Raw genomic sequence first — 27,298 nt, forward strand, 5'->3', positions numbered from 1 at the left:
TCTCATAGGCAAAGGCCGGGATTCTCCGATTGTGAGGCTGAGGGCGTGATTCAGCAGCCTCGATTTTCCCAACTTGGGGTCGGGATAAGGCCGTTGAATCTCAAGAGGTTTGCTACTCTCGATACGCCTCGCGAGATTTAACAGAGTCTCGCAAGACATCGCGATCTGGAACTTGACCACACTGGGCATGATTCAGATCTGCATATTTAAATGATGCATGAGGATGATTTAAATATGCATTTGCAGGATTCTCCCGTGCCCAGGAACTACCGGCCTTTTCTTGGAGACCTCGCTAGGGCGGCGTTTAGTACTGGTTTCCACAAACGTGGATCAATCAGACTGGCACCTCAGGGGGGGGGGGGGGGGCGGCGGGTTCTCCCACGCCATTAGAGACCTCTGGGTGGTTGGGGACGGAGCAGGGTGGCACCCTGGCACTCCCTCTGGCACCTGGGCACCTTAGCACTGCCACCATGTTTGCCAGGACGGCACTGCCAGGCTGTCAGGGGCACTGCCAGGGTGTCAGGCAAGCAGTGCCAGGTTGGCACTGCCGGACATCGTGCCTGGGGTCCTTACCAGGTGAGAGGGATGTTCCCAGAGGCCTCCCTGAGTTTGGGAGTGGTCAAAAAAGAAGGGGGAGCTGAGAGCAGATAGCTCAGAGAAGAGTTGTCCCCCAAGTTTGGGAGTCCGAGTTGGGCCCAAAGCTCCATGCAAGTGAGGAGAGGTGGGCACACTATTCCGCAGGGTGGGCCACAGACTTAAGTCTGCCCTCCTGAACAGCCCCTGGGAGGTGGTGGCAGAGGCAGTCAGCGCTGCCAGCCTCACCAGGAAGAGACAGCTGGTGATCCTGAGAGGTGCGGGTCACTGATTAGGCCTTTGCCCTGAGAGGGACAGAGAACCAGGGAGGGTTTTAAAGTCCACAGTGCAGATGTTCTTTGGTTGGGGTGAGCTCTGCTGATCCCCTGCTTTCTCTGCAGTGGGGCTGCTTCTGAGGAGTGCCAACATCTGGTGGGCCCCTGATTGAGTTTAGCCCACCCATCCCCTTAATGATACAGCTGGGGTATGAGGGAGTCCAGTGTGGCAGCCTGAGCGAGCTCCCAGATGACCAGAGGCTCTCTAACTATTCACAGGATATAGTGAGCAGTCAGCAATGTGGGCGGCCAGGAGCCTGTAAGTAGCATCGGACGGGTGTATTTAAATCCACATTTAGCAGCAATGGAGGTCTGAGCCAGGCCCGCCCGATGGAGACACCCCGAGTCCCACGGACCTGGCACCAAGTCATTCTCTGCTATCGCTTCTGGCCCGTGGCTGCCAACCACAGCAAGTCCAACAATTTTTGAGGCTTTCTCAGAGGTTTTGTTCAGCCTTCCGTTCCCCCTCCACAAGCATGGTGCCAGTCCCCATTTTTAAATAGTGGAGCATTAGGTGTCCAAGCTGCTAATGATATTAAAATCCATGCAAATGACGGTTTTGCATGGATCAGCTGGCACAGGATGCACACATCGATCACACTGCCGGCGAGGCGGAGCATGCTGTTGAAATCGGGCGTAAAACGGATATTTTCCATTTCACATGATTCTCCATCCGATTTCAATTCATGCTTCTGGCATCGTGAAGCGGAGAATTCAGCCCAAGTCATACAACAGAGCTTGACTCTCTTTACTTTCAATGACGAATCAAACCCAAATTTTGCTACATTAATCAGTCTCTAAAGTAGATCTCCTGGGTGTAATCCAAAGTGTGTCGCAGTTGCCAAAGATTTACTTCCTTTTTTTGTCCCTTTCCCAATACTATCTTCGACTGTGAGAGTTTTCTTGAGGATTCCCCCTCTAACCTAACTTCAAATAGGTGAACCCTTCAGCCATGTTTAACTTCTCACGAACTAGGGGCTGCATTCTCCTTTTCTACGGCTAAGTGCTGACCCCAACGGAGGATCCATGGAGTTCAATGATGGAAAAAACGGCGCTACACCTGCACCGCTTCCTTTACTGGTGAGGACTAGCACCGGCGTGAAACACTCACAGAATATACAGAACACAGTGGCAGAATAGCCGGGACATGCTCAGGCCTGACAAGCTGTAGCCGAGCGTAAACCTACACCCCCCCACACACACATACTGACCGCGTCCGAAAAGATGTCGCTGGTTATGCTGGACCGTGTACCCCCATCCATCCCGACTCCACAGTCCGCCTCCCGGGAACCCCCACTACTCCCCAGAGCCCTGACAGAAGCCCCACGGCCCACGGCCATCGACTGTGGCGATGTATGGCGGTGCTGGACAATGTACACCCTCTCCCTCTCTCCCCTCCGCGGTCACCACGCCAGGCTAAGCTGTTGAGACCACACGTGGGTCACACCATCAGGAACTCGGCCCATCAAAGGCGGAGCATGGTGGCTGGGCCCGATATTGTGATGCAAACGTGGTCGTAACTCCGCATGGCATGCGTCACAATGACGCCAATTTGGAGGGGGCGGCGCATCACGATTCTGCGCCAAACCGCCACCTGCCATGATTTTGACTGCGGGAGCTATTGTCCGCTCGATCACCGTTCCCGATTTTGGCATCGGGCAACGGAGAATCATGCCCTACATCTTCAAGCTGAGTGCAAACTGCCACCCGCATTCCATGCAGTAAATGACAGAGTCAACATTTTCTCTGTTTACGGTGCAGGGCAACTGCTGTCTGTGTTTGGTATACCGGAAGTTATAGGATAGCCTGCCACCTGATCACAAAAATGCCTTCTCTTTGGTAATGCGCTTTCTATCAAAGTAAGAATGTTAATCAGCTGTCTCTTGATCACCACTGCCTTTCACCTTAGAAACAAAAGAACAGCACACCTGTTCACAGCTTGGTATTGATAACACCTGTCTGGTCGCAGGAGCTTTAGGGCAGGAGTTTCTAGACAAGCCGCCGCATGTTTCGTAGCGAGGGGAGCGGGGTGGGGGGCACTAGTAGCTTGCGGCGGGTTTTTCTGGTCCCACTGCTGTCAATGGGTTTCCCGCTGAATGCGTCCCTCACTTCTGGGAAACCTGTGGCTGGCATGCAGCATCGATGGGACTGGAAAATCCCGCCGGTGTGAACGGCCGGTAAATTCCAGCCTTTAGGTCTCCACATTGTGAACTTAGAAACAAATGTCATTGTCCCCATATTTGGGAGATTTGGCATCGCCCTTTCAATTAAAGCACCCAGGTCAGATAAACTCCAGCACAGAAACATAGAAAATAGGAGTAGGCCATTCAGCCTTTCGAGCCTGCTCCGCCATCCAGCATGATCATGGCTGGTCAATTTATCTCAGTACTATTTCCACATCCCTTGACACGTTTATAGACTATCAATCTATTCCTTCTTCAATACATTCAGTGATTTGGCCTCCACAGCCTCCTGTGGTAGAGATTTCCACAGGTTCACCAACCATCGAGTGAAGACTTTTCTCCTCATCTCAGTCCAAAATGGCCTCCCCAGCAAACTGATTATGTGCCTCCTTCTTGTAGACCCACGAATCAGAGGAAACAACAACCCTGCATCCAGTCCGTGCAGCCCTGTCAGAATTTTATACGTTTCAATCAGATACCCTCTCATTTTTCTAATCTCCAGTGAGACAGACCTAGTCGACCCAATCTCTCCTCATGTGACCTTCCTGCCATGAACACTTTCATTTAGCTGCACGGTGGCACAGTGGTTAGCACTGCTGTCTCACAGCTCCATGTCCCAGGCTCAATTCCGGTCTCGAGTGACTGTGTGGAGTTTACACTTTCTCTCCGTATCTGGATGGGTTTTCTCCAGGTGCTCCAGTTTCCTCCCAAAGTCCAAAGATGTGCAGGTGAGGTGGGTTGGCCAAGCTAAATTGTCCTCAGTGTCCAAAAAAGTTAGGTGGGGTTTCTGGGTTACGGGAATAGGATGGAGGTGTGGGCTTAAGCAGGGTGTTCTTTCCAAGGGCCGGTGCAGAAACGACAGGTCGAATGGCCTCCTTCTGCACTGTAAATCCTTTGGGGGCAAATTGGCTGGATCGGCAATGTAAATTCAATGGTTCTGTGATTCTATACATTTAAAGATACAGTCCCAAACTATGACAATATTATGGACACATAATAATATAAGCCACACTTAACATCTAATCTGACAGCTAAGTCATTTTGTCTTCACGTTATAAGTCTCTATGTTAAATTTCAGTTAAGTGATTTTGCCCTACCAACACATATAGGGCAGACCCTGTTATTCAGTTTCCGACAGTCTGGTAATTGTACTAAGCACAGCTGATTTTCAGGAGTGTGTCAGCAAGATTCTTCTTCTTGAGTGCTCTGCCTGAAGACAGGTCCAACCCACAGGGCCATAACCTCGATCACAGGTAGGCCAAAGAGACAGGTTCCAAATCCATTCCAGCCGAAACAGGAATCAAATCCCATGATGTTGGCACCAATCTGATCCACATTGCCCATCCAGCCAACTTGCCCCCAAAGGATGCATGCTGTAGCAAGGGACGCGATTTAACTAAAAAACAGAGCCCGTTCTGAGTGGAAATCAAAGGGTCATTCCAGGCGCTTGTAATACCTGCTATCTAATGGCACTCTGTTCTTTTTCCAGCCCCCGGCAGGGAGCACCCTGTCAAGGCCGCAATTAGCCACATATCCTGCACTAAGAAGCTCCGATGAGCGCAGCCGTTCAGTGCAGGAAGAGATGGTGCCTCGATCGCTTGACCCCCCTGATGCAACCCCTGAACCCCCAGAACACCTCAATTCACTGTTAGGGGGGGTCTTCGGGTCCCCCTATACCCCACCACATACTGACAGGCGACCCTGGGCCCGATCAATGGTGTGGGCAAAATGTCAGGCTGGCACCTTAACACTAGCATCCTGGCAGCCTGGGAGTGCCTCTGCAGCCTGGCAGGGCCACACAGGAATGCTGGCAGTGCCCAGATGGTACATGGATGGCACTGCCAGGTTGCCCAGGTGACACTGCCAGGGTGACAGACTGGCAGTGCCAAGGTGCCCAGGTGGCACCAGCAGTGCAATGGTGTCAGCCTGGCCAGAAGCCAATCATCAGGGGCCTCCAATCACCTAGGAGACTCCCCCCAGGTGCCATTCTGCCTGGTCCCCATTTGTGATGCTAAACAGTGCCTGACTGGGGTCTTCTTGGAGAGGCCAACAGATGCCGGGTGGCTGTTCGATCCGGCAGCAGCACAGCTAAGTGCAGTTTTAAACTCTTTTAGCTATGTGAGTCTGGGCCCCGCTGATTTTCAGCGGGATCCAAGTCACAACGTCTCACGAGATCTTGAGAGGTGTCATGATTCTGGCGGGACATAGATGGTAAATCACGCCCTCAAGCTATGAATAATGATGGTAGAGGTTCCAATTACTTTAATCACGTGGTTGATCAGGAATCTCTCCTGCTCGATACTCAACCTGTTTGGCCACATTATAAAGGCACCTTGTCCATCTAGTCCTGGCATGTGAATTTAAATTGGAGCTTTTGGCACAAAGGTGGGGATGCTACTGGCAAGCCGGGAGATCTCCCTCAAGCAAGAGTAACTTGTACAAATATTTAAGTGCAGATCACTTGCTCTGTGTGAATTACCGGAAAAGTTGATGATTCTTTGGTGTGCTCGAAGTAACTAGTCTGACAGTTCAACTCAAAAGGTCTAATTCTTTGTGTGGTCAAACAGATTGCAATGGAGTAGTAACGCTATCATGGAATCCGAGAATTTACAATGCAGAAGGAGGCCATTTGGCCCATCGTGTCTGCACCGACTCTTGAAAGGAGCACCCTGCCTAAGCCCACATCTCCACCCTATCCCCATAACCCAGTAGCCCCACCTAACCTAATCGCAATTTAGTATGGTCAATCCACCTAACCTGCACATCTTTTGACTGTGGGGGGAAACTGGAGGACCCGGAGGAACCCCACGCAGACATGGGGAGAACGTGCAAACTTCGCACAGACAGTTACCCAAGCCGGGAATCAAACCTGGGACCCTTGAGTTGTGAAGCAACCAAGCTAACCACTGTGCTACCATGCTGCCTAAGCTGTCAGCAAGGAGGCAGTCTTGCAAAATGTGTGATTCTACAAAAAAAATAAAGTCAGTATCTACTCAGCGACATTGGAGCAAAAATTTGAAATTACAATTTAATTGCACAACTTTGAGTATGATAGACCTAATATGTACATTTCCCCCTACACATAAATTTTAGAAAAAAATAATCTTGTGCCTACTTGTGCTGTAAAAACAGAACAACTAGGATGGGGCTTACAGAAAAATAATTGGCAACAGAAATCCACTACAAGGTTGCAAAATAGGTGAAATACCAAAGTTAGTCATATGAGCTGTAATAACAAAGTTCAAGTGTTTGCTTTGAAACTTTTTTTGAGCAATGGAAGGGTGTTGGAACATTGAACCCACTCATTGTTAGGTTTGTTTTAATGGGTGGGATTCTCCGGCTTTCCAGCTGCATGTTTCTCGGCAGCGGGAGGCGGTACGCCGTTTGTTCCTGCCATTGTCAGTGGGAATTCCGATTGAAGCCACCCCACGCCAGCGAATGGCCAGAGAATTCTGGCCAATATGTGCTCTCACTCATTTTCTCCATTTGTGACACTGAGCCATGGTATTCATTTGGAGAGCCAGTGCTGACATGATAGGCCAAATGGCCTCAATCGCACCATAACGATGCTTAATTTTTTTAAGATTTAGAAACACTCTTTTGGGTTATAACAAGTGAAACCAAAACACCATTGCAAAATAAACCCACCCACATCTATCCCTATAACCCTAACCCCCCATGAACAAACAAATCAAAAACTAACTGCAACTGATTGTGATTAATTCCTTGAAAAAGGAGATGAAAGGCTGCCACCTCGAGTAGAACTTTTCCACCTACCGCCTCATTGTCTACTTGACCTTCTCCATATGCAAATTTTCATCAGGTCACTCAGCCAGGCCGAGGCACTGGGCAGTACCGTGGACCTCCACCTGAGCAGAACTCCCCTCCGGGCTATTAACGAGGCGCAGATGAGGACGTCCGTGTTCACCTGTGTCTGCAGCACGGTACACCAAACATAGCCATCAATGGGCACGGCTCCAGCTGAACACTCAGAATCCCTGACATAGTGATGAAAATGGAGACCCAGAATCTTAAAAGTTAAGCGACAGACCAAAACATGTGAGTATGATTCGCCAGTCCCCCAGTACAATGTTTGTATCTAACTATTTGCTCCTTTACTTTCTGATCCATCTTTTCCAAGGCCGAATGGATGTGGGCTAGAACCCTTCCGCTGCCTTATCAAGGTCCTCCACGTACCGCTGCTTCTTGAAATCAACCTCCAAGAAACGTGCCAGCATCGCGGCTGTCCAAGGAAAGGCCAAAGTCGCAACAGGAGCCATTTGCTTCACCAACTCGGCTCAAGGAGCTTCTGAGTCTGACGACAATTCTTTTCTCATCTGCTGCCTTGTATTATACTTGCTGGGCAATTTTTAAATTTGGGAACCTTATCCCATTGAACAACTCAAATTTCCCCCCCAAACATCAAGCACAAACTGGAAGAAAGGGACCAAAAACAAACTTCCCTGGTGTGAGCCACCGCGTTGGGACTGCTCACTAGATAGCTGCCACCGGAAGTCTCGCCGTAACAATTCTGTGACTCAGTAATTTGTGAGCTCTCTGGTTCAAACTTTACTGTTAGATCCAATGGGAGTGAGCAGTAGTTGGAGTTGTGGCACCACCTGCCTGTTGCCGCTGGTGCGGAATGCGACCTGTTTTGGTGATTGGGACTCAGAATAATACAAACTGGCAAGCTGCCTGTGCTAAAGTACTGCTAGCGGATAGCTCGCCAATTGAGGAGGGGAAGGGGGCGGACATCACTCAGCAAACCTGGCAGCTCTTCCCTGGAGCCAAGTTGGCAGGCATATCCTATGGGAGGGTGTGGAGGGGTGGGGTGGAATTAATGGAGCAAAGCGACCGAGAGTGGGTGGGATTACTTTTTTCATCACGCTAGGAAAAACATTTGTGCTCCTATTGATCCCAGGAAAACCATTCTAAAAGATTCCTTTTCAAGAATCCAACTGTCTTTGTAAAAAAGACATGCTCATTACGTTGTACATTTCAGTATTAGCTCCAAATTATTAGGCTGCCCAGTTTTCTTTCTTTAGTGAGAAATTCTTCTCCAGAAATTTCAGTTTGTGTACATGTATTATTTTGGCGGCTGGTTTGCACTGAATGCCTGCACCATAGTAATGGCATGCCAACAGTGCACATCATTGTCATGGTGCACAAATTACAGGGACTTATGATGTGGATGATTTATGCCACTACTGTTGGCAGACTCAGTATATTCGGTGCAATCATAGAAATTGCAGTTGAGGTAAATAAATAATCGTGTTGCCTCTATTAGGTGGTTTTTATAATTAGTCTTTGGTATATATTATTTGGTGTGGGGGATGGGGAGTGGTAGGGGCATGGTGGTGGGCGGGGTTGATGGTTCCTGGTCCGATGTAATCATTTTAAAATGATTCATTTCCTTTACACATTCTCCCCGAGTCTTCCCGTGTCTCCGCCACAACCCAAAGATGTGCAGGGTAGGTAGATTGGCCACGCTAAATTGCCCTTTAATTGGGAAAAAAGAATTGGGTACTCTAAATTGATATTTAAAAAAGTGATCTTTTTCTGTGATTTGGATTGTTAATCCTATATGTTGTGCATGTGGTAGTTACCAATCACAATCTGCCGATTTGCATCTTGTTATAATCCAAACAGTTGATCAAAAATATCTTTGGGATTGCAGATTGCTTGAGTGATTGAGGACTAAAAGCCTTTGCTTTCCGAGTTGTTGCTACAACCTCAAGAGGAAGAGGAGGGGCCATTGTTCCATCTAATGATCGAACCAGACAGATTTAAAAATAGTCCTCAAGGCAAGCGAGCTACCTACAATTGGAATTCCTGTTGGTTTCTGCCCATTCGTTCAACCTTCAAAATCTACGCTAAACATTTCCGTGCCTGAGTAGCCATGGCATTGCAATGGGCATTTCCTTTGTCCCTCTGATCTGTTGCTATATTCGCTGCAGCCGATTCTAATTATATTTTCAGCAAATTGTGGCATAAATTCGCCACTGGGATGATTAAGGAGCCCAATGGTCCAATGTATCAACGTCTGCTGTCAATATCGCTGTTACCCTGAATCCCGGGGAATAAATCAATTCTGAAGTGGCACCTCAAAGACTGTGCGCAGGCCATTTTTCCACCACAAGTTTCAATTGTAGTTTTACGTTGCATGAGAATAAATTCATAAATTATTAGTTGGAAGCACAGCTACCTAGAGTTCAGAGTAATAACAGGGTTACAAATTCCAATTTAATTGATCTAGTTCAGCACGAACTGGCAAATTCTAGGCCTGATCTTTAAAGTGTGACTCCTCCGGAATGGGCTGCTTGTCAATGTTCCTGAATCAACTAACCAGCGAGTTCTGGATGCCTGATTATAGAGCTTTGAAAGGTATCCTGAAAATTATGAAGTCACACCATGGAATGCCACAACTTTTGTTCTTCAAAGTATAAAGTGGAAATATGGGCTTTGAATTGTGACATGTTGAGTCAAGGGCTGGTGGAATGCCAGCAGATATCAATAACTACCCACATAGCATGATCTCAAACTTACATGTCGAAATCAGGAGAGTTGCCTTATCATGAGGGTGGAGGAGAAGCAGGGAAAAGTGACTCATCCTACTGTGCAGCAGCTGTCTGAATACGTGCAATGGTGCACTGTGAATATCCCGAGACAGGGAGGGAGAGTTCCCTCTCAGATAGTTAATGCTGATATCGCTGTCAATATCTATGGGCAGCAGAAGACAACATTAAAACGGAGTTGGCCTCTTCTACATCTTCCAAAGTAATGCGCAATGCCTCATTCACACAAAAAACATATCAAATATTTTGTTTTCAATAACCATATGCCTGATATGTTATAGGAAGAGTCCACTCTCAATACTTAGGAATTAAAAAATATATATATTTTTATTCAGGATATTTTCATCTTCTATACAACACACAACATTCCATCCAACTATGCACATTTCTCACTATAAACACCCCATCCACCATATCACATCACATGACCCTCTTTCTAACTATTATATAAAACAAAACAACCTCCCCTACCACCTGACACTTACTCTTAAAGTCAGAGAAGTTCAGCCTCCACCTCGAGTAGAATCCATCCTCCGACCCCCCCTAACGGCAAAGTTTATCTTCTCCAAATGTAAAAATTCCTACAGGTCATTCACCCATCCCGCTGTCCTTGGCCGCTTTGGAGCCCGCCACCCTACCAGGATACTCCTCTGGACTATCAGGGAGTCAAAGACCAACACGTCACAGGATCAAAACATGTGTGCGCAGTGCACTGGCCCCCTTAAACACCACTCGCATCTCACTCCAACTCCGGAAAAAAAACCATTCATATGCACCTTTGTCATATGTGTTCTGAGCACCACTTTAAATTGAATTAAACTCAATCTTGCATATGAGGCGGTCGAGCTTATCCTACACAAGACCTCACTCCAAGCCCCCCTCAAATGCACCACCCAACTCCTCCTCCCACTTCCTCTTTATCTCCTCCCTCTCCATTAACTGCCCATAAATATCTGAGATCTTACCCACTCCTATTGCTATCTTTTCTAGCGACGAACAGGGCGGCAATCACGAGACAGCTCCTTCTTCACAAAATTCCTAATCTGCACGTACCGGAACCCATTCTCCCTCGGCAGCTGACACCTCTCCACCTGTTCCCCCAACTCTACAGAACCACCTTCCATGAACAGGTCCCTAAACCTCTCTATACCCCCTCCTGTTCCCAAACCCTATCTATCGAATCCAACCCTGCTGGAATAAATCAATGATTACCACAAATCGGTGCCCACAGCGACATGCCCTCCAACTTAAAACCAATTCCATACTCTTAACGAGGGTACCACTACTAGACTCGCTGAGTTTTTGGTCAATGAGAACGCAAGCGGAGCCATCACTAGTGCCCTCAGACTTGACCCGATACACAAAGCGTCCTCCAGCAGTCCCAAATCATCCTCCATCACCCATTTCCGAACCTTCTCCACATTCACCGCCCAATAGTAATTATTCAAATTCGGCAACACCCCCTTGCCCCATCCCTCTGCAAAAAGGCTCTCCAATTCAAGGCACCTTACCTGCCCATGTAAAGGCCAAAATGATCCTATTTACCCTCCCAAAAATAATTTAGACAGGAAAATCAAAAGATTCTGGAAAATAAATAAGAGCTTCGGAAGGATTGTCATTTTCAAAGTTTGGATCCGCCCTGCCAGCGATAGCAGGAAAACATCCCAACTCTTTAAATCCTCCTTCACCCCTTATACCAGGTTGGCCACATTCAACTTGTGCAACAGAGCCCAGCTATGCACCACCCGTATTCCCAGGTACCAAAAACCCTACCTGACCAGCCAAAACAGCAACGTCTTCAGTTCCCTTCCTTGTCCTGGGAACCTATTGGGAACACCTCACTTTTCCCAATATTTAGCTTTATATCTGAAAAAGAACCAAATTTAGTCAACATTTCCATAATCCTACTCATGCGAGAAATCGGGTCCATCACATATAACAGCAAGTCGTCCGCATGAAGGGATACTCGATGTTCCACAACCTCCCCCTCTATTGCCCCACTCCATCAATGCCATTGCCAACTGCTCAATCGCCAATGTAAAAAGCAATGGGGAAAGTGGACAACACTGCCTTGTTCCCGTGTGTAAACAAAAATACAACAACCGTGTGGCTGTAGTACACACACTTGCTATGGGGGCTCAAGACAACAACCTAATCAAACCAATAAACCCTGGTCCAAAACCAAACCGCCCCAGCACCTTGAAAAGATACTCCCACTCAACTTGATCAAACGCGTTCTCCGCGTCCATGGATATTATCACTTCCATTTACTGACCCATCGGTGCCATCATCATCACATTCAATAACCTCCGAATATTGGAAGACAATTGCCACTCCTTCACGAACCTGCCTGGTCCTCAGCTGTCACAGTCAGCACACAACCCTCCAGGCGTGTTGCCAACATCTTGGCCAAAAGCTTTGCATCCGCAGTAACAGTGATATCGGTCGATAAGATCCACACTCCACTGGATCCTTGCCCATTTTCACAATGAGCAAATCCAAAGCTTGTGCCAACGTGGGTGGCAGTTCTTCTCGACAAACGAATCATTGAACATTTTCATTAGATAAGGTCCCAACTCCTTCGAAAACCTTCTCCAAAATCCTGCTGGGAATCTGTCTGGGCCCTGAGCCTTCCCAGACTGAATTGAACCAACGCAAGATTTTTTGCAATGGGAATTAACATTATGTTGACCTCAAACTCTTCTTAAAGGATTAATATTCAGTAATAACCAATGGGATATTTAAACATATAATGACTATTTACTGCATGTTGGTGTTTTCATTTATTTTCATACCCTTTCTCAAATAAATATACACAAAAGGCGTGACAATTGGGGAACATGTGGCTTTCAAAATGGAATTGAACAAGCACCTGAAACAAAAATATCACAGCATTATGGGAAAGGAGGGGAGTGGGACTCGCTCAATTACAGAGAGCGTGCTCTGATTGGATGGGCAGAATAATCTCCTCATCTATTATCATTCTATGATTATACCCTATGAAATCTGGGTTTACGTGCACATGTCAAACATCCTTTATTCATAACACTTGGGATTGTGTTTCACTCTTCAGATAGCCTTGGCTTTCAGATGGAAAGGCCCATGTCTGCTTACCTTCCAATTGCCTAAACCTAGACCTAATCTACAATTCCAGGGCTGTAGTAGTAAATTAAAGTAAAGTAAAATAGTGAATTAAGCACAAAATAATCACAAAAATCAGAAGTTAAGGCAAGAGTGTGTGATTGTCGACATAACCGACAAACAACTAGTCCTCATGCATTAAGGTCCAGTCCGGTCGGCAAGATTTGTCTTCACTCGGGTCACAGATTTCCCACACAAAATGTCTATAATTCTATGAGATATTCAAAGACACAGAAAATACATTTTAATTCTCAGGCGGGAGGGATTTTTAAAAAATCGGCAGAAAACAGCAGAAATATGAATTATAGCTGGCTCAGAACAAAGTACGGAAATTGGCATCAGCTATATTTTTAAACAAGTGGGACGGAGCTTTGCTCATGGAAATTGGAGATTTTATAGCTGCAGTGCAAAAAGAGATGTGGGCACACCATTGCCCCGTGAGAGCTGCTGCTTTGCCAGAGTTACCACCTCCAGGTCAATTGTTGAGGTCAACGGGAATCAGGAATTCAGAAAGCTCTGCAATGGTTGGAGCCACAACTAGCACAAAGAAAGATGGCTGCCATTGCTGGAGGCCAATATCTCAGCTCCAGGATACCGTTGCAGAATGACCTTGCTTCAAGGACTGCGAGTTTTCACTGATAATTGCACAATGTTCAGCAGTATTTGCAATTCATCAGCAGTCCCTGTTTATAGGCACAAGACATTCAGGTTTGGCTGATAAATGACAAATAACATTCATGTCTCACAAGTGCGAGGCAATGACCATCTCCAACAAGGCAAAATCTAACCATCTCCCCATGACATTCAATGGTATTGCTGCTGCTGAACCCCCACCATCAAGTTCCTGGAGGTTACCATTGAATAGAAACTGAACTGGACAAGCCACATAAATACTGTGGCTGCAAGAGCAGGTCAGAGGCTAGAAATCCTGTGATGAGTACTTGACTCCCTGAAGTATGTCCACCATCTACACAGCACAAGTCAGGAATGTGATTAAATATTATCTACTTGCCTGAATAAATGCTGTGCCAACAAAATTCAAGAAACTCAACACAATCCAGGACAAAGCTGTCTGTTTGATTGGCACTCCATCCACCACCTTAAACATTGACTTCCTCCATCACTGGTGCACAGTGGCAGCAGCCTGTGCGATGTAGAAGATGCTTTGCAGTATTTCAGCAAGGCACCTTTGACAGCACCTTCCAAACAACTGAATTTCAACACGTAGAAGGGCAAGTGCAATAGACGCCTGGCAGCACACCATCACTTTCAAGTTCAACTCCAGTCCTCACACCAGACTGACTTGGATTTGGATTTGGATTTGTTTATTGTCACATGTACCGAGATACAATGAAAAGTATTTTTCTGCGAGCAGCACAAACAGATCAATTAGTACATGAAAAGAACATAGGGCAACACAAGATACACAATGTAAATAAATAGACACCGGCATCGGGTGAAGCGTACAGGAGTGTAGTATTAATCTGGTCAGTTCATAAGAGGGTCATTTAGGAGTCTGGTAACAGGGGAGAAGAAGCTGTTTTTGAGTCTGTTCGTGCGTGTTCTCAGACTTTTGTATCACCAGCCCGATGGAAAAAGTTGGAAGAGTGAGTAAGCCGGGCGGGAGGGGTTTTTGATTATGCTGCCCGCTTTCCCCAGGCAGCGGGAGGTGTAGATAGAGTCAATGGATGGGAGGCAGGTTTGTGTGGTGGAATAGGCAGTGTTCACGACTCTCTCACGACCGGAAACTATGGGCGGGATTCTTGATCTTGCCCATTGCCACCCTGCTGCAAATGAGAATGGAGAATTTGGCGTTCCAGCCAAAATGCCATTTACTTTCAGCGGGATCGGAGGATTTCCTGCCACCCGTGAGGTCAGTGGCTTTTGGGGTGTATCACTGTTCCTTCGCTGTTACTCGATCAAAGTCCTGGAGCCTCCCTTCCTAAAAGCACTGCAGGTGTATCTACACCATATAGACTGCAACGGTTGAAGAAAGTGGTTCACCATCACTTTCTCAAGTGAAATTGGGAATGAGCAAAAATTGTTGGCATTGCCAGCTCACACATACCACGCAAGGATTAAAAAACTCTAATTTGCTGCTGGGCTTATTTTCAGAGGTTATCTTCATTGTCTTATGAAGAATGCCTTCTGACAGCAGTAAGATGCTCTTATATTGTGGACCATGCCGCTGTTATGCAACACATGCAGTATGGGCGAAAAAAACCCTGTGCGACACATTAACCTCTGCATCTGACTTCTCGATGTACACTTCCCAGCAATTGATATGTGGCTTAATATCCATTTTCAGCTTTAGCCTCTCTTATATAACTCCATGTACTCACAGCATTGTGGCAATCATCTGGTTAATCAGCTGTGCATGCTCTTAGAATGAGTACCATGTGAATGTGGCAGGTTTTGAAAACGTTGGATGCTTTCTTGTTCTACTGTACATTCTTTTGTTGCAATACATGGATTCGAGTTTGTTGGGAATCAGTTCTTTGATGAGCCCCACCCATTTCTGCAATGCATGACTTGACAGCTTTGTGTTTTGCACCGTGTCTGCCCATCAACTCCTGAAACATGACACACATCGAACCAATTTTGTTTATAATCAGTGACTGTTAACCAAAACAAAAAAAAAAGCACCCGAGGGGAAGAGGACAATCCGTTGTGTAGTAGCAGCTGTCAGTGATTCAAGAGCTTGTATCATTCTGCATTTGCTTTTTAAAAATAAAATTCATCCTATTGGTGCTGTATATATAGCACATGTTTGTGTGATCTTCTTCCACTGAAAGCTCCTGTCAAAGAAATTAAGTGATCCACAAAGATAAAGAATAGAATTCCATGGCCCCACCAGCATGAAATTTCATACTTGTCTCATATTGGCTGCATATTTCACATTAATTCAGAACAGATTAATACTGCTGCAATTTAATAGATACATCAAATACAGTCCTGCCATATTCTACATTTGTTTCATCAATCTTTCTGGACTTGCTTGCTTGCACAGAGCCTTCATCGACTGATATCAGACCAGCCTTCACTTCTCATGCAGTTAGTTCCCTGCAATGTCGCCGCCTTTTACAGAGACACGTTAGTAAAGAAAGTGCACAGGGGATACATGTGGCAGAGGTTGCATCTTTCATTCCCTGCCTTTCCGCATTCTGTGTGCAACTGGTTTTAACCTGGCACTCTTGTTCAGAGTCAGGGAGAGAAATCATGGGCTGGATTCTGCATTTTTCGGACTATGTCCCCATGCCGACGTGAAAACGGTGGTCTTTTACGCCAGGAAAACTGGCATCAAAAGACCACAGATTCACCATTTTGCAGGGGGCTAGCAAGCTGCTGTTAGCTGTCAATATGGCCCCTGGCACTTCTGGGTTAGAGGCCGCGCTTGCACATAGCAGCGGCCTCCAGCGGCCGCGCCGTGCCCCACAGCAGAGTAAGCCTGCGAACCTGGACCGCCGAAATAGTGCCCCACATCGGCCGCTCGCCCACCCCGGAATGCGCGCACACATAGCCCCAGTCTCAAATGAAGACCCCCCTGCCCTTTGATCAGCCCTCCCCGACTGTGGCGGCTCCGGACTGAGTCCGCAGCTATCACGCGAGTATCCCGGACGGTGGTACCAAGTTAAAATCACGCCGTTGAAAATTCGGCCAGTCAGGGATGGAGAATCGCGGGGCGAGCCTCAGGTAATGGCCTGTGGCAGTGGATACTTGGCACAGCATACGCCATGAGTATGCCAATTTTCAGGGGGCGGAGATTTGCGAAACCAGCGCCGCTCTGGAATTCGTGCGTTAAAACAGATTCTCTGCCCCATTGCCGAACGCGATTTTGCCGTTGGGGTGTGGAGAATCCAGCCCCATGGGTCATAGTGCCTCCCCTGTCTCCAGGACCCTAACTCCCCTCCCCCTTTTATTCTCCCCTTCAATCAGGCATGTTGGGCGAGATTCTCCCATATGGGGAGAAATCGTAAGGCTGGCGTCAAACCCGGGCGGGTTTGACGCCAGCCCCCCCCTTCCCGACCGGGAACCGATTCTGGTCCCCGGTCGGGGCTAGCAGCCCGACGCCGTAAGCTCCGGCATCACGGGCTTAACGAATTGGAAGACTCCAATCCGCGCATGCGCGGATGACGTCATCGCGCATTTGTGCGAAACCCGCGCATGCGCGGGCCGGGTTGCCCCTCAGCCGCCCCGCGAATGGATACTGCGGGGCGGCGGAAGGAGAAATAGTGCACGGGCATCGGGCCCGCTGCCCGCGATCGGTGCCCACCGATCGCGGGCCCATGGCACCCTTGGCACGGCCGTGGTACTGCCATGCCAATCGGTGTCATGGTTATAAAATGCGAGTGTTTACGGCCGTTTTTACGAACGGCCAGACCAGGTGTATTTGCCGTTCGTAAAAACAGCCGTAAAGGGATGGGAACTCGGCCCATCTATCAGCTGTGAATCGCTGCCGGCCGTAAAAAATCGGCGGCAGCGATTCGTGTCGGGAGTTGGGCGTGGGGGGGAGAATAGCGGGAGGGCGTCGGAACAGCGTGGCCGTAAAATTTTACGAGCCACGCTATTCTCCGCTTCGTCGGGAGTGCGGAGAATCTCGCCCGTTATTTTTCTTCCCCCTCTCTTTATCACGAATCAATTCAAACAAACGCCGAAAGTTCCTGGTAAAATGATAACTCCCATTGTTGGCAACTGGTTACAAATATCTTCCAATTTACACGAAGCGTGGGTCATTAATCAGCAACGATATAAAGCAGTAAATAAATTAATGATTTAATGCCGTGTTAGTTGGCTTATGCTCCGTAAGTGATCCCACCTGCCACTATTAAACAATCTTTATTTTGACAGCATTATGTAATATGGTTAATTTGATTGGAAAATAGTTATGTGCACTGTGCAGATGATAACACTGATTTTGGTGACAGTCTCATTCACATTGTACCATATGTATACGGTGACAGTAAGTTCATATTTGGGGGAAGAAGTCAACACTTGCATCTCAGATTGCAAGGAAACCTTTCAACTTTTGGTTTTATTACCACATGGTCTGGATAGAAAAGAAAGGCTGTCTCCATGCTGCAGGTTGCATTGTTTTATTGTTGGAAAGTTGTCGAAAGGAAAGAGGGAGGGAAGGCGGGAGGGGAAGGGGTAGATCCATTCACTTGCTGCCACCTCCCTCCCTGGACACACTGACACAGCACTCATTCAAGTTGCTCAAGAAAGCTCAGTATCACTAGAAGCAAAGTTTCAGTTCCCTGGGAGTGGCTCGTGCTGTGGAAATGGATGCGGGTCTGGCCTGGCACGAGGCTACGTGATTAATAGAACCCCTACAGTGCAGACGGAGGCCATTCGGCCCATCGAGTCTACAATGTCCCTCAGACACAACACTCTACCCAGGTCCTCTCCCTTGCCCACTGCGCCTTATTCCCGTAACCTAACTTACATATCCCTGGACTCAAAAGGGCAATTTAGTATGTTGAATCCACCTAATCTGCACATATTCAGACTGTGGGAGAAAACCCGAGTACCCAGTTATCGGTCTTCATTGTCAGGAAGAGGCAATGGAGCCCACAGGTGTCTTTGTGCAATAAAGCTTTTAAGAGGCCAGAGGACAAAGACTGAATTGTTCACAACTGCGTCTGTGTTTTCTTGATCAGCAAGCCTGAAGACTCTGCTGATTTCTGCTTCTCACTGTTGTTATGGGCCAGGGTTTAGAGAACCCCAAAGCGTATCATGGAGTTCACCTGACCCACAACTTTTAATAGATTGTGGTTATGGGGAACACATGGGCCTACTCTGCAGGTGTGATGCAACAGAGATGTACAGTACTTTTAAATTAAAACAATGTTTAGTTATGAAACCAGTTAACACTTTATAAATGCACAGCAAACATCTTAGCAACAATCGACACCAATAAATCCCCCAAAGAATACAGTACCCTATAACTTGCAACATCCATAAGACAATAAAGAACTCTTTTTACAGAAAGACATCAGGTTTAACTTCTCTACTGAGAGCAGTTACCACGTTAAAATCACCAAATTAACATTCTTTAGCCTGCAGAGATTCATACACATCTTGCTGTGACTGCAGTTTCTCCAAATCTAAAACAAAACTAAACACACCCTGTAGCAGACAGCCCAAAGCGAAAGTAAAAGCAGACAGACAGCCCAGCTCCACCCGCACTCTGACATCACTGATAAAAACCCATTTCTCAAATGACACCTCCCCCCAAGAAAAAAAAATAAACCATCAACTTCAAGATGGTTTCATTTTTCACCTTTTCCTCTTTCCTTTAAGACATTTGGACAGTGAATATACGTTTCTTTTTTAACAAAACAAAACATGCAAACATTTATAATAACATAGCCCATTTTAGTTCTTCTTCCTCCACCGAAATCCTTCTTGCTTGATAGTCTCTTTGGACAAGAAGGTCACTGCACGATCCATCCATTTCTCTACGCTTCAGCATTTCTCTTTAAAGTCAGATACTTTAGTTGAATCTGATCACAGAGTCCCTTGTAATTCTCCAACACAGGAGCATTGGTTATCACAGTTTTCAGGCAGTCAACTGTCTGTTGAAACTCCGCTGTTGACTGAAATTTTCAACATTTCTACAGCAAGTCCATCAGTGGAGTAACCACGCTACAAACATTTGGCACAAATGTTCGATCAAATCCACTCATGCCAAGAAATTGCATTATTTCCCTTTGTGTCGAGTGTATTGGAAACTCCCCAATAACTTTTGTTTTCACATCCTGTGGGACCATTCGATCCTGTCCGATTGTATGGCCAAGGAAAATGACTTGGGCTTTTCCAAATTCACTTTTGGCTAGTTTACCACCAAACCCATTCCTGAAGTCGATCATATAACTCCAACAGATGTTTTAAATGTTCTTCCCCTGTCTGGCTGAAAATTACCAGATCGTCGATGTATACTGCACAATTGGGTAATCTGAAACAACTTTGTTAGTTAATCGTTGAAATGTGGCTGGGGTGTTTTTCATGCCAAATGGCATAACTTTGAATTGGCAGATACCATCTGGAGTCACAAAAGCTGAAATCTCCTTCGCCCTTTCGGATAAAGGTACCTGCCAGTAACCTTTAAGTAAATCCAGTTTGGAAATAAAAGCTGATTGTCCCACTTTCTAATTGCAATCCTTCAAACATGGGATAGGATAAAAGCCAGTTCTTGGAACTGCATTAACCTTTCTATAGTGCACACACAACTTTTGGGTACCATCTGGTTTAGGTATCATCACTATGGGTGATCTCCATTTGCTGTAACCCACTTCAATTATGCCATTTTTAAGCATACTTTCAATCTTTTTGTTAACCTGTGCCAATTTTAAAGGGTTACGTCTATATGGATGTTGTTTGATTGGAACAGCATTTCCCACATCTACATCATGCATAGCCATTTTAGTACTTCACAATTTATCTCCACAAACCTGCCCATGTGATATTAATAACGCTTTCAGGTCAGTCCATTTTTCCTCTGGAAGGTAACTCAACAATTTATATCAATTTTTAAGAACATCCTCATTTTCTAATTTAATTTGAGGTATGTCAAATTCAAAGTCATCTGGGTTTGGTTCGTCACTTTGAGTTAGAATCATTAAAACCTCCTTTTTCTCTCCTTCCCTTTCAAAGTACCTTTTAAGCACATTCACAAGACACACTCGGTGAGTTTTCCTTCGATGTGGTGTCCTTGCCACATAATTCACTTCACTTAATTTCCTTTCAATCTGATAAGGTCCATAAAACCTTGCTTTTAAAGGTTAACCTACCATTGGTGACAAGACTAAAACTTTATCTCCACTGGCAAAACTATGAACTTTGGATTTCTTATCCGCTACCTCTTTCATCACATTTTGTGCAACTTTTAAATGTCTAGCCAATTCCCCTGCTCTGTTTAATTGTTTCTTAAAATTTGACACATAATCCAATAATATAAGTACCGATTTCTCAGTCACCAATTTCTCCTTAATCAATCTTACCTCATGAACAAATATTAGTTCAAAAGGACTGAATTTGGTTGACTCATAAAGTACATCCCTAATTGCAAACAGTACAAATGGAATTCATTTATCCCAATCCTCTGGATAATCATGACAATAAGCCCTCAACATTGTCTTTAATGTCTGATGCCACCTTTCTAACGCTCCCTGCGATTCTGAATAGTACGCAGTTGATTTAAATTGTTTTATTCCTAGGCTATGCATAACTTCTTTGAATAACTTTGAGGCAAAATTTGATCCTTGATCTGATTGTATTTATGTGGGTAGTCCATATCTAATAAAGAATTTAAGTAACTCCTCCACAATCTTCTGAGCTGTAACATTGCATACTGGAATGGCCTCTGGAAACCTAGTAGACACATCCATTTTCATCAAAATATATTGATTCCCACTTTTTGTTTGAGGAAGTGGTCCTACACAATCAATTAAGACCCTTGTAAAAGGTTCCTCAGATGTTGGAATAGGTATTAGGGGCATTGTATTTATCACTGCTTGAAGTTTCCCTATCACTTGACATGTGTGGCATGATCGATAAATTTAATTATATCTTTATGTAGTCCAGGCCAATAAAAATGTTTTTGTATACACGGAGTACTCGGCCATTGCGATATCGGACCATGCACCACATTGGGTGGACGTGGAATTGGGGGAGGCGCGGGATCAGCGCCCGTTGTGGCGCCTGGATGTGGGGCTGTTGGCGGACGAAGAGGTGTGCAGAAGGGTTAGAACGGGCATTGAGAACTATCTGGGTACGAACGACACGGGTGAGGTGCAGGTGGGAACGGTCTGGGAGGCCCTGAAAGCAGTGATTAGAGGAGAGCTGATCTCCATAAGGGCACACAGAGAGAGGAAGGAGAGGCAGGAAAGGGAGAGGCTGGTGGGGGAGCTCCTAGAAGTAGATAGGAAATATGCGGCGGCACCAGAGGAGGGGCTATTGAGGGAGCGGCGCAGTTTACAGGCCAGGTTCGACCTACTGACCACTAGGAAGGCGGAGACGCAGTGGAGAAGGGCGCAGGGTGCGGCGTATGAGTACGGGGAAAAGGCGAGCAGGATGCTGGCACACCAGCTTCGTAAGCGAGATGCAGCCAGAGAGATTGGGGGAGTGAGAGAGAGGGGTGGGGACGTAGTGCAGAAGGGGCAAGAGGTGAATAGGGTCTTCAGGGACTTCTACAGGGAATTGTATAGGTCTGAACCGCCGAAGAGGAGAGGGGGAATGGAGAACTTTCTCGACAAATTGAGGTTCCCAAAGGTACAGGAGGAGCTGGTAGAAGGGTTGGGGGCGCCGATAGAGCTGCAGGAGCTAATTAAAGGGATAGGCCAGATGCAGGCGGGGAAGGCGCCGGGGCCGGATGGGTTCCCGGTGGAGTTTTACAGGAAATTTGTGGACCTGGTGGGCCCAGTGCTGGTGAGAGCCTTTAATGAGGCGCGCGAGGGGGGGGTTCTGCCTCCAACAATGTCGCAGGCCCTGATCTCCTTGATTTTGAAGCGGGACAAGGACCCGGTCCAGTGCGGGTCCTACAGGCCTATCTCCCTCTTAAATGTAGATGCCAAGCTGTTAGCAAAGGTCCTGGCAACCAGGATAGAGGATTGTGTGCCAGGGGTAATCCATGAAGACCAGACGGGGTTCGTGAAGGGACGCCAACTTAACACAAATGTCCGGAGATTGTTAAACGTGATCATGATGCCGGCAGTGGAGGGGGAGGCGGAGATAGTGGTAGCGCTAGACGCGGAGAAGGCATTCGATAGGGTGGAGTGGGAATACTTGTGGGAGACGTTGGAAAGGTTTGGGTTTGGGGAGGGATTTATCAAGTGGGTAAAGCTGCTCTATTCGGCCCCGATGGCGAGTGTGGTAACAAACGGGAGGAGGTCAGAATATTTTGGGCTCCATCGAGGTACTAGGCAGGGATGTCCCCTATCCCCCTTACTCTTTGCATTAGCGATTGAACCGTTAGCGATGGCACTGAGGGGGTCAGAGGGGTGGAGGGGACTGACAAGGGGAGGGGAGGAGCATCGGGTCTCGCTATATGCGGATGACCTGTTGCTGTATGTGGCAGATCCGGAGGGGGGAATGCCGGAGGTTATGGAAATACTGGCGGAGTTCGGGGACTTTTCGGGATATAAATTAAATCTGGGGAAAAGTGAGGTCTTTGTAATACACTCGGGAGACCAGGGGGAGGGAATTGGGAGGCTCCCCTTCAAAAGAGCAGTAAAAAGTTTCAGGTACTTGGGGGTGCAGGTGGCAAAGAACTGGGGGACCCTCCACAAGCTGAACTTTTCTAGGCTGATGGAACAGATGGAGGAGGAGTTTAAGAGGTGGGACATGGTGCCGCTGTCGCTGGCAGGGAGGGTGCAGTCAGTTAAAATGACGGTCCTCCCGAGGTTCTTGTTTTTGCTCCAGTGTCTGCCCATCTTCCTCCCTAGGGCCTTTTTCAAGAAGGTAACGAGTAGTATCATGGGGTACGTGTAGGCACATGGCACCCCTAGAGTTAGAAGGGTCTTTTTGGAGCGGAGTAGGGATAGTGGAGGGCTGGCGTTACCCAATCTTTCAGGATATTACTGGGCGGCAAATGCATCGATGGTACGAAAGTGGATGATGGAAGGGGAGGGGGCAGCTTGGAAGCGTATGGAGAGGGCGTCCTGTGGCAACATAAGCTTAGGGGCACTGGTAACAGCACCATGGCCGCTCCCTCCCACGAGGTATACCACGAGCCCGGTGGTGGCGGCCACCCTCAAGATCTGGGGGCAGTGGAGGCGACACAGGGGGGAAGTGGGGGGTTTGATAAGGGCACCACTAAGAGGGAACCACAGATTTGCACCGGGAAATACAGGAGGGGGATTTCTGAGCTGGCAGAGGGTGGGCATTAGGCAACTGAAGGACTTGTTTATAGAGGGGAGGTTTGCGAGCTTGGGAGAGCTGGAGGAGAAATTCGGGCTCCCCCCGGGGAACACGTTCAGGTACCTCCAAGTGAAGGCATTTGCCAGACGACAGGTAGAGGGGTTTCCCGTGCTTCCCGACAGGGGGGCGAGTGATAGGGTGCTATCAGGGTTCTGGGTCGGGGAGGGGAAGATCTCGGACATTTATAAGATTATGCAGGAGGTGGAGGAGGTACCAGTAGAGGAGTTGAAAGACAAGTGGGAGGTAGAGCTGGGGGAACAGATAGAGGATGGGACATGGGCAGACGCCCTAGAGAGGGTCAACTCGTCGTCGTCATGTGCGAGACTGAGTCTCATTCAATTTAAGGTACTGCATAGAGCCCACATGACGGGGACAAGGATGAGTCGGTTTTTCGGGGGTGAAGACAGGTGTGTCAGATGTTCGGGAAGTCCTGCGAATCATGCACACATGTTTTGGGCATGTCCGGCACTGGAGGAGTTCTGGAAGGGGGTGGCAGGGACGGTGTCGAGAGTGGTGGGGTCCAGGGTCAAGCCAGGATGGGGACTTGCGATCTTCGGGGTTGGGGTGGAGCCGGGGGTACAGGAGGCGAGGGAGGCTGGAATATTAGCCTTTGCGTCCTTGGTGGCTCGGAGGAGGATCTTGATTCAGTGGAGGGACGCAAGGCCTCCAAGTGTTAACACCTGGTTAAACGACATGGCAAACTTCATCCAATTGGAAAGAATCAAATTCGCCCTGAGAGGGTCGGTGCAGGGGTTTTTCAGGCGATGGCAACCCTTCCTGGACCTCTTAGATCAGAGATAGAAACTGAGGTCGTGACAGCAGCAACCCGGGAGGGGAGGGGAGGGTGGGAGGGAGGGGGGGGGGGGGGAGGGTGTGGGGGGGGGGAGGGGGGGGAGGGGGGATAACAACGAAGGAAACACGGTATCGGTGGTGTCACGGGCAAGGCCTGCCCGAGGACACTGCCAGAAACGACAAGGTGGTCTGGCGGCCGGTTCGTAGGCGGGGGGGGGGGGGGGGGGGGGGGGGGAGGCGGGGGGGGGGGGGGGGGGGGGGCGCGCAGGTAGGGGGTGGGGGGGATTCTTGTTAAGTAGGGGGGTTTGACTTTGTTTTGATATAATTCAAATGTAGGGGGGGTTAAAATGTTTGTACTCTGAAAAATTTCTTCAATAAAAAGTATTTAAAAAAAAAAAAATGTTTTTGTATTTTAGCTTAAGTTTTCCTTACTCCCAAATGACCTCCCACTGTTAAATCATGTGATACTCGCAACACCTCCTTTCTTTACCCAATCAGCAATACAACTTGATGAACTTCTGCCCACTTTTCATCTGATTGCATATGTAAAGGTCTCCATTTCCTCATCAAGACATCAGTTTTACGGTAATAACACTCTGGTATACACTCAGATTCCTCTTCCGTGTATGCTTTCTGATACATCCATTTTATTTCTATATCTTTCTCTTGTACCTCCGCCAATTTTCCTGAATGAAAAATATCTGCCTCATCCTCCACCTGTTCTTTTCCAACCATCTGATCAAAAATCGTTTCTGATAATGCCATTTCAACTTTATCTTAATTCTCTGATTTCTCCTCTTGTCTTAACCTGTGACTTTGTGACCTTGTTACTGCACAATCTGGAAAAATCCCAGGATACTTGTCCTTCAACACTTCAGTTGTCTGATTTTCCACTGGATTATCAACCACAGTAGGCATCACTCCCACCTGTAATCCAGCTATATCATGATAAAAGATAAACTGTATTCTTGGACAAGATAGTTTCACTATTACTCTTACTACCACTTCACCACTCTTCACTGGACTTTCCAACCTTATCTTAGATAACGGAACACTTCTCTTCTCACCCTGAATTCCACATATTACCACATCTTCTGGCAACATTCTTCCCAAACTCCTCATCTCTCACTATTAAAGATTGACTAGCTACCGTATGTCTTAAAATTGTGACTTATTTACCTGTTCCTTCTGATACACATGAGTAAACTTTGCCCACGCAAGTAAATTCTTTAAAGAGATCTGGCACCTTCTTATCAATCACCTCTGATCAGGCTGTACAACCTTTTGCTCCTCCTTTGCTTCACTTGGGCTTTCTTTTCCCACTTGAATAAACTCCACAGTCTTATCCTGTTTTACCACATCAGCCTTCCCAGTGCTATTCTGCAACCAACCAACACTATAACTTTACATGGCCTAGTTTATTACAGTAAAAACGTTTGAAACTTTTCATGTCTCTTCCACCTTCCTGGATTTCCTTTTTAGTCTGAGGTACACTCTCCTTATTATCTCTTATCATATCTCCTTTGCCTCTACTGCTTGAGTATTTCTCTTATCCCCAGTTTCTAACCCTCACAGGCTGAAACTGATGTCAGAAACCAAGCTTTGATTTATGAACTAATTCATAATCATCTGCCATTTCTGCTGCTAACCTCGCAGTTTTAACCCTCTGCTCTTCCACATGAGTTCTCACTACATTAGGAATTAAATTTTTTAACTCCTCCAAAAGTATAATTTCTCTGAGAGCTTTATATGTTTGGTCTATTTTCAAAGCTCTTATCCACCTATCAAAATTACTCTGATCCTTTCAAACTCCATGTATGTTTGACTAGGTTCTTTCCTTAAATTTCTAAACCTTTGTCTGTAAGCTTCAGGCACTAGTTCATATGCACCTAATATGGATTTTTTTCACCTCCTCATATGTCCCAGGTACCTCCTCCGGTAGTCATGCAAACACTTCACTAGCCCTACATATCAACTCTGTTTGAATCAGTAATACCCACATGTCCGGTGGCCATTTCATTTGTTTAGACACCTTCTCAAATGAAATGAAAAAGGCTTCTACCTCCTTCTCCACTGCGTGGATATATTTAAATAGAGCCCCACCAAGCCTTCGACTATGACTTCAGCTTCTCCAAGATGGCGCTGGAGCGAGGCGACTTTTTGCAAGCTGTGCCCAGCATACCCTCTAATTCTATATTTTACTCTTGTTCTATGCTTCTAAAACTTCACACTAACTCTATTAAACTCTCTAACAATGTTCTAATTCAATTACTTACATATTTAGCGATCTTTAGGACCCTGGAGACGCCTGAAACTGATGACCTGAAATCGACCCGGACCAGCCGACCACGTGTGAGCAGCTGCTGGTGCTGCAGTCCCAGGCCTGGGGATTCCCCTACAGCGGCTGCCAGAGACCAAGAAAACACCCTAGAAGCCAGGGCCTTCACTCTACAGGCTCACAGAGACCAGGAAAATACCGCAGAAGTCGGGACCTTCAATCTACTGGAACTCCAACGACCAGAACAGCATCCCAGCAGCTGGAGCCCTCTCCCCCTCTCTCTCCACCCCCCCCCCCCCCCCAGCTCCCAACCCCACTGACCTAGAGAGCTGCGACCTCCTGCAGGCCCTAAGCACTCCTTCCACTACCCCCCCCCCCCCCCCACCCCACCCTACAGTCGCCTCAAACTCTTAAAAATCAACTCCCACAGCCTAACAATCACTAATACTGCTCTTTTAAATTTACTTGCAGATCGAGAGATCCTCCGGCCTCTGAAGGAAGACT

General features: G+C 47.1%; 2 long non-coding RNA genes across 2 annotated transcripts in view; one reads left to right on the forward strand and one right to left on the reverse strand.

Annotated features, from left to right (window-relative positions):
* Positions 1-8,415, forward strand: part of LOC119962793 — an 83,856-nt gene extending 75,441 nt beyond the window's left edge. Inside the window, exons 3-4 of the long non-coding RNA XR_005459966.1 lie at positions 6,915-7,150; positions 7,233-8,415. This is a non-coding gene — a long non-coding RNA (uncharacterized LOC119962793). The remainder of the gene's footprint in view (positions 1-6,914; positions 7,151-7,232) is intronic.
* Positions 1-27,298, reverse strand: part of LOC119962796 — a 100,911-nt gene that overhangs the window by 852 nt on the left and 72,761 nt on the right. The gene's annotated exons all lie outside the window — the stretch shown is intronic.

The sequence above is a fragment of the Scyliorhinus canicula genome, chromosome 1 (assembly GCF_902713615.1).
Source record: "Scyliorhinus canicula chromosome 1, sScyCan1.1, whole genome shotgun sequence".
In the NCBI taxonomy this organism is placed as follows: Eukaryota; Metazoa; Chordata; class Chondrichthyes; order Carcharhiniformes; family Scyliorhinidae; genus Scyliorhinus; species Scyliorhinus canicula.